The sequence below is a fragment of the Gossypium raimondii genome, chromosome 12, assembly GCF_025698545.1.
Source record: "Gossypium raimondii isolate GPD5lz chromosome 12, ASM2569854v1, whole genome shotgun sequence".
Taxonomy (NCBI): domain Eukaryota; kingdom Viridiplantae; phylum Streptophyta; class Magnoliopsida; order Malvales; family Malvaceae; genus Gossypium; species Gossypium raimondii.
The window spans coordinates 47,824,293-47,843,896 of NC_068576.1; positions in this window are offsets into that span (position 1 = coordinate 47,824,293).

Genomic DNA, 19,604 nt, shown 5'->3' on the forward strand with positions numbered 1-19,604 from the left:
AAATATTATAGTTTGATATTCGAATTATTCGAGTTATTCGAATTCGAAAACTCAACTCGATTCGAACTCAAAATTCGAAAAAAAATTTGAGTTGATTCGAATAACTTGATTAACTCGAATAACTCGATTCATTTAACTCAAAATTCGAATTTTTTTCGATTTTTTCGAGTCGAATCGAGTTTTGCTCACCCCTAATAGAAAGAGAGGAAATGAAACAAAATATGCTGAGAAGAGAAGATATGCGACGGACTTTTACCTGGAAGAGAAGATGAAGAACGAAAGAAGGAGAAGGAGCCTTACCTGGGTGTAGGAGGAACCGAAAAAGGTCATTGACCAAACTGATTTACAACCCAAAGGGAAGGGGAAAGGGGAGAACAATGCGCCATTTTTCGAAAAATATCTTACCGAATTCAAAAGGGTAAGACATTTTCCTAAAAAAAAACCTCATTTTCCCGTGTTTTGTAAAATATTTTACCATAGAAAATCATTTTTAGCCAACCAAACATCAGAAAAGTGTGAAAAGCTTTTACGAAAAAGCTTTTACAAGTTACCAAACGGAGCCTAAATTGAATTATATGTATGTGAAATGTATATTTGTCATGTATAAGTATTGATCACATATCTGAAGATATCTGACAAAGTCCCATTTGAACCTAAGAAATTTGATGGATAAAAATGACATTGTCATTAAGGGTTCCAATTGGTTGTGGTCCTGCATGTGTTGCGGACTCACCATAACTCTTATGAGCATCCCGATATATGGCTCTCTTTTGCTTTCTGTTATTTGGCTCTCACGAGCTTCTTGATAATTGGCTCTCATGAGCTTCTCGATTAATGGCTCTCTAGAGCTTCCTGATATTGGCTCGCATGAGCTTCCCGTTACATGGCTCGGAATAGCTTCTTGTTTACATGCTCATATGAGTATACATGTATATGAATTGACAGATTACAGTTTTGTACACTTCGTGTGTGCTACCCATGTATCCATTGATTTTATAAATGATTCAACGGGCAAAATTCTGATATGAAACAATTTGAGTACGAAATGAAATATTATCTGTATATACCTGAAATACATGGAATTGATATTTACTTGATAGATTGAACCATGAAATGGGAAATGCATGTATATGAAACATGCTTGGTGATTATGTTCATCCATGTTTATGGATTATTATATGTGTTTACATGGCTAACATGTTGAGGATATGTGTTAGGCCTTTGGCCAAATTAGTTTGAGCATGTTTAGTTTGCTTATCTTGAATGAGAATAAATAATAAGTTAAATTTCATGCTATACGAACTTACTAAGCTTAAAAGCTTACTCTATTTTATTTTCTCTATTTTATAGTAACTCAGAAGCTCGTTAAGGTTAGAAGCTAGTCGAAGATACCTCACACTATCCATCGGCCCATTTCGATATATATATATATATATATATATATATAGTAAATCAATTTTGGTTATAATGACATGTATAGGCAAAATTTTTGCCAATGATGGCATGTAAATGTTTGGTTGAAACTAGCTATTGGTATGGCTTATGATTGATATATTTTGATATGTATATACGGTCGTAACATGTTTAATGTGTGTTTGAAATGGTTGAATAATGGAAAAACATATAGGCATATTGATGATTGGTTTGAGATAGTATATTTGGTAAAATATGCATATATGTGTATTTGGTTAATTTGGTAAGTTTGGATATTTGGATATATGTGTTAATATGTCATGTTTAAGACATGATTTTGGCTTGTTTTGGTTGCTTTGTTGTGGCTTATTGATATATTATAATGTTGTGTTTAGGTTGATGCCAAAATAGGTGAGAAATGTGGCTTAGAAATGACCTATTTTCATCCACACGAGCAGGGACACGGGTGTGTGTCTCAGCTGTGTGTAACACCCGGCCAAGTGATACGGTCGTGTGTCCCCTACATCTTAAATTTTCACAAAACAGAATGCTCACACGGCTTAGCACACGGGCTTGTGGCTTGGCCGTATGACCCTTGCACCTTATTCATGCAAATCAGTGTGCTCACACGGCCTAGCACACAGACGTGTGGCTTGGCTGTATGACCTAATTCAGAGAGCTCCCAAGTTTGGACACAGGCTGAGACATGACCGTGTGTCTCTAATTCGAATACCTACACAACCTAAGACAAGGGGCGTGTTTCTTAACCGTGTGAGCCACACGGCCTGACCACATGGGCATGTGTCCCCTGCACCTTTGAAAAATTTTAATACTTTTTGAAAAAAAATTGAGTACCCAGTTTAGTCCCGATTTGTTTCTAATGTGTATTTTGGGCCTCAAAGGCTTATGTAAGGGACAATATGATTGATTTTTCTTGGTTTCTGATATGAATGTTAAATGATATGAAATGCCTGTTATATGATCTGTAAACTCTGGTAATGCTCCGTAACCCTGTTCCGATAATGTATACGAGTTAGAGGTGTTACAAAGAATGTGTCATATCACTAAAAGTAAGATTCAGACTGTGACAAGCACAAGACTGTCACTAGCACAATGCATATATAATGCTCTCGGGTTTATTTCAAGAAATCTCTTTTGAGCACCTTGGTGCTTCCTTTTCATATTGAAACCATTATCATAACCCTGATCCCTTACATCATCAACATTAAGATCAAGAGACTTCAAAACATCTTGTAATTCATTAGAAAGTCTCAATCTAGATGTATCACCCACCTTCAAAAACTCTAAAAAGTACTCATCAATTTTTATTTTATTAGTTGACATATTCACACATCGTACTATTAGAGTCATTTGTTTTTTATGACTAATATCAGGGGTACAATTAAGAATTATAGAAAAATATTTCGCCTCTTTGATGATCTTAATTATAGAACTTTTAACACTATCAGCCAAAAAGGAGATCAATTCATTTTGAATTTTATGTCCAAGATAATGATAATAAATTTCACAATTTTGAATGCGTCTAACATGATCTTGTATTATCACTTTGAATTTCGCAATCATTTCAACCAATCCCTAGCAATTACCATTGCTATCTTGATAGAGTTTTTTAGTGGATCCTCGAAAAGCCAAATTATGAGTAGCAAGACATTTCACAGTTGAAAATATTCCAAGCAAAACTTGCCTCCATCGCTCTTTCTCTTTCATAAGCTGTTCTTGCAAGCTTTTATCAATTGTTTTATTTTCATCCAACCTTATTCTCATTTCATTCTAAGTATTCATATTAGTCATATGCTCAGCACTATTTTCATGTTGTTTGAGTCTGTCACTACTATGCCTCCAATTACTTAAACCCTCATTTGCTAACAAACTTTTGTTACTAATAGATTTAAATAACTTACAACAAAAACAAAACACTTTGTCAACATGTTTGGAATAAACCAACAATTTTCTATCGCTAATCTCACCACTGCTCAACTTCCTAGAAAAATAAGCATAAGAAAAATGTCTATTATTATTATCGAGAGGAAAATCAAGATTCATTTCTCTTATAGGCCCCTTTTCAACTAAAATGTCTCTTATTTTGTTATCAAGATTAGCCCAATTTCTAATATCATAAATATCCAAATAAAGAATTGTTTGTTCTTCATCAATGCCAATATCAGGAGGAATTGTTTGTTCTTCATTAGGACCAAGATTTTTAATATTGGATACATTTGGAATATCATTAGGCTCATTTAGATGATTAATTCCACCATTCTCATTGACATCATTATTCAAACCTTCATTTGATTGATTCAAATTTTCATTAAAACTACTTTTTAAAAATAAACTTATCAATAGCATATTGCTGTGATTTTTTTAACTCTTCAGCATGTTTTCTGTTTTTTCTTTTTTCACTTCCAAATAATGCTTTTTAGGCAACATTATATATAAAAGATAAATCAGACACTCGAGTAACGCAAGAGAATAAAACAATAGTAGCTGATAGAAGAATTCCAAGTTGAATATTTGCTTTCACATTTGTTAATTCCAAAAGTCAAATCGAGTCAATAAAATTCTGTAAATATAATTATAATAATAAATTACAAATAGACGCATTAATTAACTAAAAATTAAATGAAATGCAAATAAAAAATTAAATGAGTAACAAAAACACAGCTTCTAAGTAAAAAATTAAGTGAAACTGATGTCATATTGTAAGTGTGTTTATCTGGCAAACAATCATTTTCTGCATTCTTGAAATTAATCTAGGAGCTCTATTAACCTCAGAATGTTCGCAATGATAAGCCAAGATCACATTGTAACTCCATGTATCTGGATTAATATTCCTCTCAATCATCTCAGTTAGAAGCTGGTAAGCTTCATCAATTTTATCATTCTTGCAAAGCTTTTTGATAATATAATTGTAAGTGAACAAATTTGGTACTAGATTCAATAGACAATTGCAAAGCTGGTAAGATTCAACACTTATACCATCCTAATATTATCAGAAATGTAAAAAATCTCACAATTGAATTCAACACTTATAAGAGCAGTAAAACAGGGGGAAAAAATAAAGAAATCGAAAAGATTCAATAAACAATAAAAAGGGTATAAAGATAATAACCTTCTGCCCTCTCTCAATGAACTTAACATCAAAGAGCTCTCTTATCCATTTATCTCTAACTAGTTTAGCCACACCAAAGTTCCCTGACCCGATATCTTTCAAAATTTCATAACGTTCCATAGTTTCAATTTTTTTTATTTGAAAATAATTGTATATAAACATAAGAACTCCGTCCAAAACTTGACGCTTGGTTTCAAGTTCAATAGGTTTTATGAACCCAAGTTGTAGCTTAGAAGTGGCAACCATCATCATCATCGTCATCATAAAAAGCTGTAGAGGTAGAGGTAGAAGTAGAGGGAAAATGAGGGTAATAAGCTTTTAAAAACAAGCCAGAAAATTTTCGGGTTTCATTTTACTATCTCTAATTTCTTCCAAGAAATCCCATAAAATAGCAAATTGTTAGTTACTTCCTAATACATCAACCAAAATACGATAGCTTGTATTACTGTGTTGAAAACCCAGAATTCAAGATAGCTAAAATGCATTAAAATCAATGACAGAAATAACGGCCAAAATACCAAAAAAAGCCAATTTTTTAAAATTTACCGAAATGGGCCCAGTATTTTATTATATATCGGAATGAGCTATTTTCCCCTAAATCGCGTCCATGTCAGCGCAATGTCAGGGGATATGTCAGCAAATCGCGTCCACGTCAGCGCGATTTGCTGACATGGGAACAAAGCGCGGCCTTGAAAGCGCAATTTGTGTCCACGTTAGCAAAGCGCGCTGACGTGGACGCGATTTCGCGATGTTTCCCACGTTAGGTTTTTTAGGATTTTTCAGATTTTTAGGGCTTCGGAGAGAAATTAATTAATTAATTAATTAAAATTAAATTACGTGGACGTCAATAATTTGTGAAATCGCGCCCCCCTGGATGCGCTTTTGCTACAGTTGGTCCTGGAAGAAATAATTTTGAGTTGACATTTCTGAGCAAATAGTATAAAATCGCTTCTACCAGGATGCTTTATGAGAAGAATTTGTTAAATCACGCCCACGTGGACGCGCTTTTGCTACAGTAGGTCCTGAAAAAATTATTTCGAGTTGACGTTTCTGAGCAAATAGTACAAAAAACGCTTCAAGCAGGCTACTATTTGAGAAGAATTTCTGAAATCACGCCCTCGTGGACGCGCTTTTGCTATAGTTGGTCCTGGAAGAAATAATTTTGAGTTGACGTTTCTGAGCAAATAGTATAAAATCGCTTCTACCAGGATGCTTTATGAGAAGAATTTGTGAAATCGCGTCCACATGGACGCGCTTTTACCACAGTAGCATGTTTGGGCTGAGGCTATAAATGAGGCAAAAAATGTTCTCAGAATGCATAAGTCACAGCAGAAAAAATTTAGAGAGGCTAAGAAGGTTAGAGTTTCAAATATGAGTAAACGTATTAGTGCAGCTATTTACTACGATGGTGAGGTTTACCATACCGAGAATGGTGTTATTTTTTTGTTGGAGAATACGGTGCGACTGGTTTTTAACCAGAACATAGATTTGACAGAACTTCGTAAAAGAATTAGGCGTAAAATTTTCAGAACGACTCCAATGAAAGTTCTGCCTATCACGTATCGATTTTGTTCTTCTGTTGATCCAGTGACATATGACTCGTTCGACATAAAAGGTGCTCGTAGCTTGGAGGCAATGGTGCAGACTCATCTTGCTAGTGGAGCACCTTATATTGAGTTATATGTACAATTTACATCGCCAAATGATGTACTTGCGACCGGTGTTCGAGATGCATACACGACCCCTAGCTGACACTCGATTAGCAGGTTACAAAAATGGAACAGCCTATGTTTGGTAGCGGTGTCGAATGCACATCCCCTGCAAGACACTCTGTCGGTGGATGGGACATGTACGTCGGTGGCTCGATGTTTGATGCTGGAAATACATATTGGGGAACGACATCAAGTTCTAGTGGGTGGCAATCTACATCCAATTGGGGACGTTATCAAATACCCAGAAGAAGGGATGATGTACTCCCTACGACGTCAAGCGGTGAGGGGACCTCGTACGCTGCAGATGATTGTGGGTTAGAAGATGACTCCGATGTGGATCCACCTCGAGAGCCCGGGCCGGATGGTACAGAAGTTGGCTTATTTTCTGAATTTGAACCTATTCCAACAGAACCTGAAGATGCTGAAAGGAGTTCATATGAAGAAGAAAATCCACGATTCAGAGCATACTCACCTCCAGCCCACATGCATAATGTCGATCTATCTGCAGATGATGCGTTAGAGTTTCCAGATCTACTACACCAGTTGCGTGATCGTACAAGTTCGGGTGTAGATTCTAGTGAATTTGAAGTTGGTAATTAGTTTACCAACAAGGATAGTTTTATTGGTGCTTTGAAACAACATAGCATCAAAAACGGTGTTAACTACCACGTCGTTAAATCCAAATATGATAAGTTTGGGGCAAAGTGTGCGGTCCAAGACGGCACATGTTCATGGAAAATCTACGCCTCGTTAAGGAAAAGGACAGGTTTGTGGGAGATTAAAAAGTACAAAGGTCCACATACATGTGCTGCAGGTACAATATTGACGGTTTCTGAATAATACTTTTATTATGCAATGTTACATTATTTAATGTACTCGGTTTATAGGTGTTTCATAATATCATCCCAAGATGGATTCAGCTATGTTAGCTAGCTTGTTACTGCCCACGGTTAAAGCAGATCCCATGACTTTAGTGCCGGTGTTAATTGCCAATATTCGTAGCCAAATAGGGTACACGCCCTCTTACCGCAAGGCTTGGATAGCTAAGCAAAAGGCGTTGGAGAAGATGTATAGTGGGTGGGACGCCTCATATAATGAAATATGGTTGTGGTGTCAGGTGCTAGAGATATACGTCTCAGGTGCTATCACAGACCTTAAAACGGAACATGCGTACTACAACGGCCGATTGCTACGTGGATGCCAAGTGTTCAAACGCCTGTTTTAGACCTTTAAGCAATGCCGAGACGCATTTCCATACTGCAAGCCGTTGGTATAAATTGACGATACATTTATGTTCGGTAGGTATACTCATCGGATATTACTTACAGTGGCATAGGATGGCGGTGAGAGAATTCTTCCAATTGCATTTGCAATAACACCGGGGGAGTCGTCTGATGACTGAGATTTCTTTCTATCTAGGTTAAGGAGGCATGTATGCCCCCAACCTGATATCTGTGTTATTTCAGATCGGGGCGCCGGTATACTAGCTGCATTTGATCGACAGGGAAGCTTATGGCAACGCACACACCATAGATATTTCCTCAGACACGTTGCTTCGAACTACTACAGGCAATATCCATCTAAGAGCGAACGACGACAAGTGACCAACATGGGTATTTAGTCTATATCTGTGTTATTTCGTTTGTCAATTTGAATTAGTTTTATTGGTAGAAGTGGTATAAATTATTTGCTATGATCTTATATTACCAGGGTATGAAATAAATAAAGATTGTTTTCATGAGATGTTGGCAATTTTATGTTCAATTAACGGAGAAAGGGCGGACTACCTTTGTAACATACATTTCGAACAGTGGGCATAAGCATACGACGGCGGCCTACGATATGGCCATATGACGTCGAACCTGGCTGAATGCATAAATTCTATTCTTAAAGGAACGCGCCATCTACCGATAACATCGGTTGTGCGATAGACATATTTTCATTTGGCGGTGCTATTTCCAAAGCGAGCAGCAAGTTATGCAGGCCAGATGCAGGGAGGCCATGTATGGTGCAGTAAGGTAGTTCAAGAAATTAACAAGGCCAATGCGACGGCAAACACCATGCATATAGTGTGTCACGATCGAGACAATTTATGGTTTCGCGTGATAGAGTTTGACAGACCGCACCAAGGTGTTGTTGGCGGGCAATATCGTGTACACTTGCGAAATAGGACTTGTGACTGTGGGATGTTTGATGCACTTTGTTATCCATGCGCTCATGTTATTGTAGCTTGTCAGAATCTCCGTCTGGATCCGATGAGCTATGTGAACGAAGTGTACAAATTAGAAAACTTGTACAGCGTCTGGAGACACGTTTTCCCACCGGTCCCAAATAAACGTAAGTGGCCGCCTGTATCTCTTGCTCCTTTTAAGCTGTTACCGGATAGAGAATTGCGTCGTAAACCAAAGGGTCGACCTTGCTTGACTAGAATACGTAACAATATGGATATCCAAAAAACAGCTAGTCAACAGAAGTTGTGCGGATGGTGTAGGAATCTAGGTCATACAAGCCGATCATGCCCTAATCGGAATAGTTGAATGTAATTGTAAATAAATAATATTTTTTAATTATTTATTAATATTTGTAAATAAATATTCAAAATATTTGTACAAATTAATTAAGCTCATGTTATTACATCAAATAATATCAAAATAACTCGAAAAAATTTCTATTTTATTACATCAAATAAACTTCTATTTTATTACATCAAATAATATCAAAATAACTGAAAAAAATTTCTATTTTATTACATAAAATAATATCAAAATATTCAAAATATTTGTACAAATAAATTTAAATACGGCAATCAATGTCTACGCTCCGGATTCGAGGTGCGCATGGCGAAATTCGTGATTCTGTATTTGGATTCCTCATTTGTCTAGCTTCCGGTGGCGGTTGTTGTTCTTCTAACGGGGATTCTGGTTCTTTCGGTACGGCATCTGGTTGTCGGACTTGGGACGATGATCCACCTTCAAAGAATAGTGTATGTGAAGGTGTTTGCATCACGAACGACGACGATGTTTGAAACCCATACATTGGTGAGGATTGGTAAAAAGGAGAGCTCCCCGACAGCCCCTCTTACTATCCTTCGTGAGCCTCTTGCCTATACATCGGTAGTTCACTCGGCATAACAGGAAATGGAGCTGAACCGGGCATTTGGTTCCAACCTGCCATAGGACTCGAAAAAGGATACATATAAGGGTTAGGATACATATAAGGGCTAGGAAACGCACCTAACATCATCTGAAAAGGCGGTTGCGTGGGTATCATCGGTTGAACTGTTGCGTCAGGTGACTGTGTCGGTGCTCTCGTTGGGCCTGGTGATTGTATGGCCACTAATGATGAGCCGGGTGAATGTCTGGGCCTCGTTGAGGGGCTATCTTCATCGTCTTGGATTTAGAGGCCCACACCTTTCCCTTTGGACACGTATTTGCCGCTGCCTCTCCTCTAGCGTCGGTAAATACGGCTTGCCATAGATCCTAAACCATAGCATGTATTCCAAAACGCATGCTAACTCCGGAACGATGATTGGTTCCCGAGTAGGTATATATTCATACCGGTCTTCCCACATTTCCATGTACTCAGACCAGTATCTCATCCAATCCGTATTCAATTGCCGAAGGTCGACTTTGTGTTGATCGTCAAACACCTCAAGATTCACGGGAATCGGTTGTCTACATCCAAACTGTCGTAGCACTCTGTCTGACTAGTGCGGCTCCACGATTGCGTAGGTGATCAACACGAAATTCATATGCCAAGCTAGTGGATTTTGTAAGAACTCTTCCGGAATTACTGCTCGAATTACCGGATCCTCGTATGGTGTACATTGAAACTATATGAACATTATAGAAATATTAGTTATATACATAATACTAAATACTAAATACTAATTACCAATCGACTAACAAATGATGGAAATATCAATTTTATTTAATACTTACATGTGCTTCCGACTGTTGGTCTAACAGAAGCCGTATATCTTCAAGTTCCGTAGGTAATCGAGCATGACTTGTCGGATGGTTCCACCTAATTAAATAAAATTTCAGCATGCTTTTATTTTTAAATATCTACATAATAATTGTAAATTCTAATATAAAATTTACCTCATTTATGAGTGGGAATGTATATGGGTGGTCCACTCGAGGACGTAAAAATGGAAAGCGAAACCGTGCCCATGACTACAGTAGTAACAGGCAGCCTCCGATTTTTGCTTTCCTCGGTCGCGTTGCCCCATACATCTCCCGATATAATGTGGCCAAGACGGCAGACCCCCAACTCAATTCACCGGTTGCTCTAAAATCAATGAGTTTCAGTAGCCATCTTAGATGTACGCGGCTCCGTGACAAGTCCGACATCAGATAACCTCCAATTAACTGAAGAATGTATGCCCTAGCATATCAGATTCTTTCTATTTCTGTTGAATCTTCATTCAGATTCGGGAATGTGTCTCGCAACCAGCCTATCTCAATCTTACCTCTGTCTATTTTCTCCTAAATAGCGCCCAGAAGCTTGTAGCACACCGCTGGCCAATCGCTAGATTGGGCAGACCCCGTGACTGGGTACCCATCCACCGGCAATCCCAATTGCAGGCTGACGTCTTCTAAAGTGACAGTGCACTATCTACATGGAAGATGGAATGTATACGTCTCGGGTCACCACCTCTCGATCAACGCACTGATTAGTTTCGGGTCCACTTTGCATCCCCGGCCTACCATCGCCATTTGCCAAAAACCCACTTCCCGCAGGTAGATCTCTACCAACAGTGATGGAGGAGCATGCATATTCCGGATATTGTATTTTAATACCCAATCTACAGACTTTTATAACAAATAATAAATTAACAATTATCTAAAAATACATAAATAAAAAATTCTTAAATAATATTTAAAAATTATATTTAACGCTTACCATTTTCATTTGTTCCACCGATATGTGATGATTATCAAGACGAGTCAATTCTCCGGCCATTGCTGAAATCGTACAAAATTTTACGGTATAAAAAAATTTTAAAAAAATAAAATTATTTAAAAATAGGGATTTAAGCGAAATTTAAGAAGAACTTGAGAGCAAATTGAAATTAAATACGGATTTGAGAGAAATTTTAAAGGAATTTGAGAGCAAATTGAGAGGAAATTTAAGAGAGGATTAGTTTGTGAAAAAAACAAAGGGTGGAGGGGTATTTATAGTTTTTTTTACCGTTGGGAGGGGGCAACGGTCAAAAATTTGACCGTTGCACTGTTCACGAGCAGGGCAGATCGCGGCCATGTCAGCGCGCTTTGCTGACGTGGACACATCGCTCTCCAGAGGACGCGATTTGTTGCCATGTCAACAAAGCGCGCTGATGTGGCCGTGATTTCCTGGGACGTCCTCTGATATCGCGCTGACGTGGACGCGATTTCGGGGAAAAGGGCCCATTCCTGTAAATAATAAAATACTGGGTCCATTTCGATAAATTTAAAAAAATAGGCTTTTATTGGTAAATTGCCCAGGAATAACATGAATAATGACCGGATGCTGATGGCATAACAAACTAACAAAGTGATGTGCTCTGTTTAAATCTGCAAGTTACAAAGAGGAAGGAGGGAGAATTAATGAATTATACCTGCAACAATGCTAGTAATGGTTGATTTTTTGGGGGGGGGGGATGAAATTGTTTTTAGCTTTAATGGTAGGAGTTGAAATTTAGTAACCAGAAGAGGTTTGAGAAGTCAATGAGTTGGAGATGAAGGGGAAGAATTGAAAATCTCTTTTTTTTTTCTGTTTTTTTCCTACTGCAATGAACTCCCCTGTTTTTTTTTCTGTCTGTAACGTATCAAAAAGCTTAGAAGATGAAGAGTTCTTTTCACTTTTGAAGAAATAATTTTTTTGGGCCTTTTCCGACCTTGGACCTTGGACAAATCTACTCCCAAACTACCCAAGGGTCGGGCTTGGGTGGTGGATGGTGATTATGTATACGAAAAAGAGAAACATCTAACTATGCTTAAAACTTTGCTTTTCTTCACCAACAATGGCTTCACTGTTTACGGTTGTAAAGGTCAGTTGGTCTTCTGAGTGGACTCGTATGGTCCTGACCCTTAATGCTCATGGAAGATGCTTGCTCACTGACAGAAAGAAGGTAGTTTTTTTCTCGTTTCTATTTAAACGATTTGTCTGGACTCTTTCAGTGAAATAAGACAATAGTTGGATTTGCTTTAATGGGTTCCGTTATGAGCTAATCTAGATAAGTGGATATAGTTTTGACTTGTGAGTCAATTTGTTTAAAGTAGATAAGCTGGAGATTCACCCAAAGGAGCGTTTCGGGTTTTAAGTTTAAAATCAGGTTTTTTATGTAAAATATAAAATGAAATTAAAATTATGCGGAAAAAAATTAATGTATAAAAATTACATGTCATTTTAGTATTGGTATTTTAATGATTTTGAACTAAAATAAAATAAAATGATAAATTAAATTATTATTTTATAATTTTTAAAGTTGAGTGATTTAATAATAAATTTTCTAATAGTGGAGTAAGAGTTTATATAATTTAGTTCAAAAATGGTAACAACTCCTTGTAGATTCCAAATTATCCATTGCAATTCGCACCTTAATGCCATCGCTTGGAGACCGAAGAAAGGGCCTTTAGAAAAGACACATCCGTTTTTTTTATCACAACATCGGCACCACACTTGGCTTCCTGCGCGAACAATGCAGCATCAATCAAGCATTCTCGCACACCTATTCCTGCACTCAGTCCTTCAACAGAGAGACCATGTCTCATCGGATCACCATAAGTTTGAATACCGCTCCTTGTTGCTTGTCACTCCTATAAATAAACAGGTGATCGTGATAAAATAATCGAAAAAGGAACCTCACCATTGTTCCATGAGTTCGTTTCGCACCCACCATATATGCCAGTTTATCATACAAAACTTAGCACTTGCTTTTTTAAGAAGACACATGATATCATCCAAGTCATGAAAATATTTGAAATTTTCATCAAATTTTAAGGATGATAATACCTTTTCCTTTAAAAATAAATAATGGATAAACTAAAAATTTCAATGTCACCCCCCCTCTCTTATAGAATATGTTTTCATCATTCTCCCCCACTAAAAAACAAAAAAACCCCAACCATACTTATACCTCATTAAAGGTTAGGTTACCCACCCACACTTAAATATTTGTTTGAAATTTCAGAATATTTAGACAAACAAACTAAAAATGAATTTAAATAAAAAAATAAGTTTGTTCGAAATATGGGGTAAGCTCGAACTTTAATATTTAAAATTTAAGAGTGACTTAACATGATCCGTTTTCAAGTTTATAATATATATTTTTATTAATTATACTATACTATAATGTAAAGATTGAAAAATATGATAGGTTATTTAAAAATATATAATGGTAAAAGAAGTTGTTGACACCATTTTTTTGATAAAATGGGGTCGACTTGGATTTTGGGAAAAAAACGAAAGTGGGCACTCTTTTTGATGAGGTGTGATCGTGTCACCTTAGAAAATTGCTATTTTTAATAAACGGTTTGATTTATTAAAATTACGCTTTTTGGTCTACGAAATTCAGAAAGATGGGTTCGGGAGTCGGTTACGTACGAGGAAGGATTAGCACCCTCGTAACACCCAAAATTGGTACCTAGTTGATTAATTAGTGTCTTTGTGTCGAAAATTAAAAACTCGAAAAGAATTTAAAAATACGATTCTTTTTTTATATGTGTTATTTTAAAATTACTCGAATAAATCCAAATGGAAAATGTCTTCTTATCTTGAAGTAACAAGATGTCACATCCAGTAAGTTAGGACACGACACCTCGTATTTTTGAGAGTAAGCTTGCCTTTTATTTTCTTATTTAAACCTGATTTATTTCAATTTTAAAAGGATATTCGGTTATTTAGGTTCAACGCGAGAAAAATCGAAACCTAGTAAGTTAGGGCACGACTTCTCGAATTTCTAAATACGGAATATTGCCTTTATTATTTTGAAATTTTAAAAGGATATTTGGCTATTGGGTCAAACGAAAAATCGAAACCCAGCACGTTAGGGCACGTTTTCTCGAATTTCCAAATGCGAAATATTGCCTTATTTTGAGATTTGTTACGAATTTAGGTAAAAGAATAGTGAAAAGTTAAAAAAACGCATTTTATTTATTAGGTTTTTTAGAGAAATCATTTAATACGCAAAAGGAATTGTACATAACTATTAATAATAATACAACATGCATTTGAAACAAAGGCCTAACATACATCGTAAAATTCAAATGTTTTAATATTTAAAAGTTCTAGTATCAATGTGCATGAATAATAATAATACAATGATATGTATAATACTACGAACTTAACAACGACAATGCACATAATACTAATAAATCTAAATTTTGGAAGCATTTGACATTATTAAATAAATAGATAGCGAGAATAAAGGCACAAATAATACGCGTCAACCAATAAACATAAAGCAAATGAATAATAAATAAATAAAAGACATATAAGCTTAATTGGAAATTTAAAACAAATAATTAAACGAATATCAAATAAAATAAATAAATAAAATAAAATTAGTAACCGTTTTTAAAAAAAAATGAAATTTGAACTTAAATTTATTAAGGACCGAATTGGAGTTTAAATAAAATCAGTGGGTTAGATTTGAAATATAAAAAAATAGGAGTCGATTGGAACACGCGCAACGATGCGGGGGCTAATCAGGAAATTAATCCCTGTAAATGGAACGAAAATGAAACTTTAACAAAATTACATGGGAAAATTTAAAACTAAAAAGGATGCCATTAAGAACTGAATTAAAAGCGGAGGGACTAACCGAAAAAATAACCCTTTTCATTCGGCACAAAACGACGCCGTTTACAATACTGGTGCATGTGTCACGGGCCGCAGTTCAAAGCCCGTGACCAGTGCACCAAATGCATCCAATGGAGGTCTGTTGCTCAGATGAGGATCATTTGGCCCACAAGAACTGGCCCAATTCAAAGAGATATTGGAGAAGCCTGTCAGATTAAAGCCCGGTTGGCCCGATAGCGAAGAGATGGCAACTTAGGCTAATATGGTAACTATTCTTAGAAGATAGAGGGGATCATATCTTGTAAAGATTAGATTAGATTTGATAAGGCTTATCTTGTAAATTCCTAAAATTAAGGGATATGGTTAAATCTCATCCGTCGATGTAATTGCATCTTGACCGTCGGTTTTGGGGGAGCTCAACTATAAATAGAGAGCCTCCCCCTCATTTGTACTCACTCCTGAATTGTTTCATTATTCTTTGTGAATAAGAATTGAGAGCATTTACTCAAACACTTTGCGAGTGCTCTTTCTGTTGTTATTTGGCTTAGCTTCTTTTGGCACAATCGCTTCCGCTATACAAGTTGGTGCCTTGGAGGAATTCTAAGGAATCCTTACTTTTGGGCGTAAAGGCTGACTTAGGCGAGTTTGGAGCAAACGGATCGCCTAAGGCCGCACGGTTTACGAGACGAAAGGTCTAGCCCCGTGACAAGTGGTATCCGAGCCAAGGTTTGGACCAAGTAATATTCGAGTTGTTGGTTCAAAGGCACCGTTAGGATGTCGAAAGAAGAGTTCGAACAAAGGTGGGCGAGGAAGTCTTTGAGGGAGACATTATAGGAAGTAGAGGAACGTGTGGGAAAACTCGAGGGATCCATGGAGGATGTAAAGGAGGCACTCGATGGGGTCGAGGATCGCATAGCTAACTGGAAGGAGCAGTCCAGAGACTATGTAAAGATGTCTCTTGGTTCCATCATGGATAAGGTAAACGAGTTGTTTAATTCACACAGGGATAAGCTGTCGGACAGGAATAATGCTCTCGAGGCCATGATGATGGCTTTGAAGGAGGAAACAATGGCCACGATGAGGGCTTTAAGCACAAGAATAGAAGAGATCGAGGGAGAGCTGGCCTTGTGTCAAGCAGCCGTGGGGAAAGGAGTGGCAAATGCAGCACTCAGTAACTAGGATGTTCCAAAGCCGAAAGAGTTTGTGGGGACAAGGTCTGCATGTGAGGTGGATAATTTCTTGTGGAGGATGGAAAACTACTTCCGTGCCAAAGGCATCATGGAGGATGCGGTTAAGGTAAACACTGCTTCAATGTTTCTTACTGACATTACACTTTTATGGTGGCGAGGTAGGACCATAGATAAAAGACATGGTGAGATTGGGACGTGGCAAGAGTTCCAATGCGAATTGAAGGGACAGTTTTACCCAGAGTTTGCCGAGGAAGAAGCTCGGGCAAAGTTGCAAGGGATAATGCAACGGGGCACAGTGGGGGAGTATGTTCGAAAGTTCAAGGAATCCAAGTTTCAGATGTGATCGATGAAGAAGCATTGCTTGCTTTTCAAAAGGGATTGAAGCCGTGGGTCAGACAGGATGTGGAGCAAAGAGGTGTCTAAAAGCTGTCGGAAGCCATGACGGTAGTTGAGTCCGTGGGCAAGCTTGGTCTAGGGAAAGACAAGCTTGGGTCTTCCAAGTCCGAGGAAAGGGGTGTATGTGAAAGGGATCACAAGGAAGATAGAGTTGATGGCAATGGCAACGGCGACAATGGTGGTAATGGGAAACCACGAGTTGGGAAGAAGAAACCCAAGAGGAAAAGGGACAAGCTGAAATGCTTTCTCTGCGACGGTCCACACATGTTGAAGAAATGTCCGAAGAAATCCGCGCTTAAGGAGAAGCCGGTGGGTAAGGCCTTGGTACTTGGTTCGAGCGCAAGGGGTGTCGAAGCCAAGGAGGCCGAAAACGAGAAGAAGCCAGTGGAGTACTTCTTGTGTCATGGTCTGCATAGGTTGCGGAAGTGTCCGAGGAAGTCTGTCATCGAGGGGAACGATGGAGCAGACAAGGAGCCCAAGAAGCTTGGTTCGAGCAAGGGAAAAGCCGAAGCCAAGAGGGCAAAGAGGAGCAAAAAGAAGCGAGTTAAGTGCTTCTTGTGCCGTGGTCCGCATGAGTTGCGGAACTGTCCAAAGCAAGCCGGAGTCAAAAGAAATGCAACGTCTGAGCTTGGTGAGTCATTGGAGGGGCTTCCACCCAAGTAAGAGGTGAGTTTGTCATTGGACTTAGAGGAAAGAGTTGCGATGAAAACAGTGAAGCTGGGACCAATAAGGCTCAAGTTGAGTGAAGCGTCAGAGTTGGCCGAGTCATTGACAAGGCTTCCACCTATGGGAGAGGTGGGTGGTGCATCAGACTTCAAGAAAAAGGAAGCGATGCATGTGGGACAGTTGACCAGAGTAAATGCAGCGAGTAGGACGGCTCGAGTTAAGAATCAACGTAAGCCGAGGCAAAAGTCCCAAAAGAAGGGAAAGGCTAAGGCGCCGAAACGAGACCGAGGCGAATCAAGTCAGTGCCATTCGGAAGTCACAACGAGGACGTTGCGAGAATGGGTGGGGAGAATGTCACGGTCGCAGATTCAAAGCCGTGACCAGCGCATCAAATGCATCCAATGGAGGTCTGTTGCTCGGATGGGGATCATTTGGCCCACAAGGCGGCCCGATTCAAAGAGATATTGAGAAGCTTTGTCGATTAAAGCTGGTTGGCCGATAGCGAAGAGATGGCAACTTAGGCTAATATGGTAACTAATCTTAGAAGATAGAGGAATCATATCTTGTAAAGATTAGATTAGATTTGATAAGGCTTATCTTGTAAATCCCTAAAATTAAGGGATATGGTTAAATCTCATCCGTCGATGTAATTGTATCTTGACCGTCGGTTTTGGGGGAGCTCAACTATAAATAGAGAGCCTCCCCCTCATTTGTACTCACTCCTGAATTGTTTTATTATTCTTTGTGAATAAGAATTGAGAGCATTTACTCAAACACTTTGCGAGCGCTCTTTCTGTTATTCTTTGGCTTAGCTTCTTTTGGCACAATCGCTTCCGCTATACAAGTTGGTGCCTTGGAGGAATTCTAAGGAATCCTCACTTTTGGGCGTAAAGGCTGACTTAGGCGAGTTTGGAGCAAACGGATCGCCTAAGGCCGCACGGTTTGCGAGACGAAAGGTCTAGCCCCGTGACACATGCGCATGGTTCTAGGACCAAATTACACTGTAAATAAAATTTAGAGCCAAAATAAAAAATAGACAAAAACTACATTGAACATGTCCACAAAAGGAAGGGACTAAATGTGAAAATGTCCCCCAAGGAAACACGCGAATCCTCAGCACCCGTTGGGTCGGGTCTTCGGGTCAAATCTGAAACGACGCCGTTTTGGCCACCAATACTAAGGCCCAAAATGACGCCGTATTGCAGCTTATATAAATAACAAAAGAAATAAAAGAAAAATCATTTCCTTTAGTTTTTTAGAAAAAACAGAGAGAGTGAGGTAGAGGTTTCTCCCAAATCCAGCCAACAGGGCCGACACTCGCGCCACCGTGGCCGACGACCGGCGCCGCACGAGGGCGTCTCCGATCAGCGCGTCCAAAGACCAAAATCTTAGACGGGGGAACAAGGAGATAAAGAAAAGGTCCTACCCCTTCCCTAAGCCCAAGTCAGACGGCTGCGAAGGACCGATAACGACAGATCTAAGGGTCGATTCAGGTATGATTCCCGTTTCCTTTTTATATTTCGAAAATATTTTAAAATAATAATAATAATAATAATAATAACAAAAAGAAAATCGCATGCAAAGGAAAACAGAAAAAGGAAGGTCTCAAATCACCTTAGTTTTTTATTTTTATTTCTTAGTTTCGTAAAAAAGGAAGAAGAGTTACAAAACACCAGATTTTTGGCTTTTAAAGCCGATCTAAACAACTCCTAATATCCATTTTTGTTGTTTTGTGATTTGGATTGTCTATTTGTTGTTTTCTGCCTTGTTGGTTTCTCTTTGCAGGTGTCAGAGGCGTGCGATGGAGGTGTCAGACGCGTGGTGGTGATAGGCCGGTGGTGGTTGCAGCGTCGAGGGGACTAGGCTAGAGCGTGCGGCACTGAAGGCTCCTGCTAGGGTTTTTTTGTTGTAAAATTTTTTAATTCGTTGGCCTTGGGCTAGTATTGTTAATTGGGCTTGGGTTGTTGTTTTCTTTGGGCTTTGGGGCCAAATTAGGCCCGGGCAAAATTTGGGCCTTACAGAAGTTACCTATACTTGTAACTAACCTTACTTCAAAACTCTAGAGAGGTGTGTCCTTTTTATTATTTATTATTTTTAATTTTTGTTCTATTATTTTGAAGCCAAATACATTATGTATCATATTTGATTTTTTAAAGGAAAATTACAAATACAAACATTATAAGTTAAATATTTTTTAAAAAAAATTATGATTACAAATTTACAATTAAAGATGCAAACAACACAAGGCGAATAATTGCAAATAAAACCAAATTTTAATGTACTATTACACAAATAATCAGCATACATCTA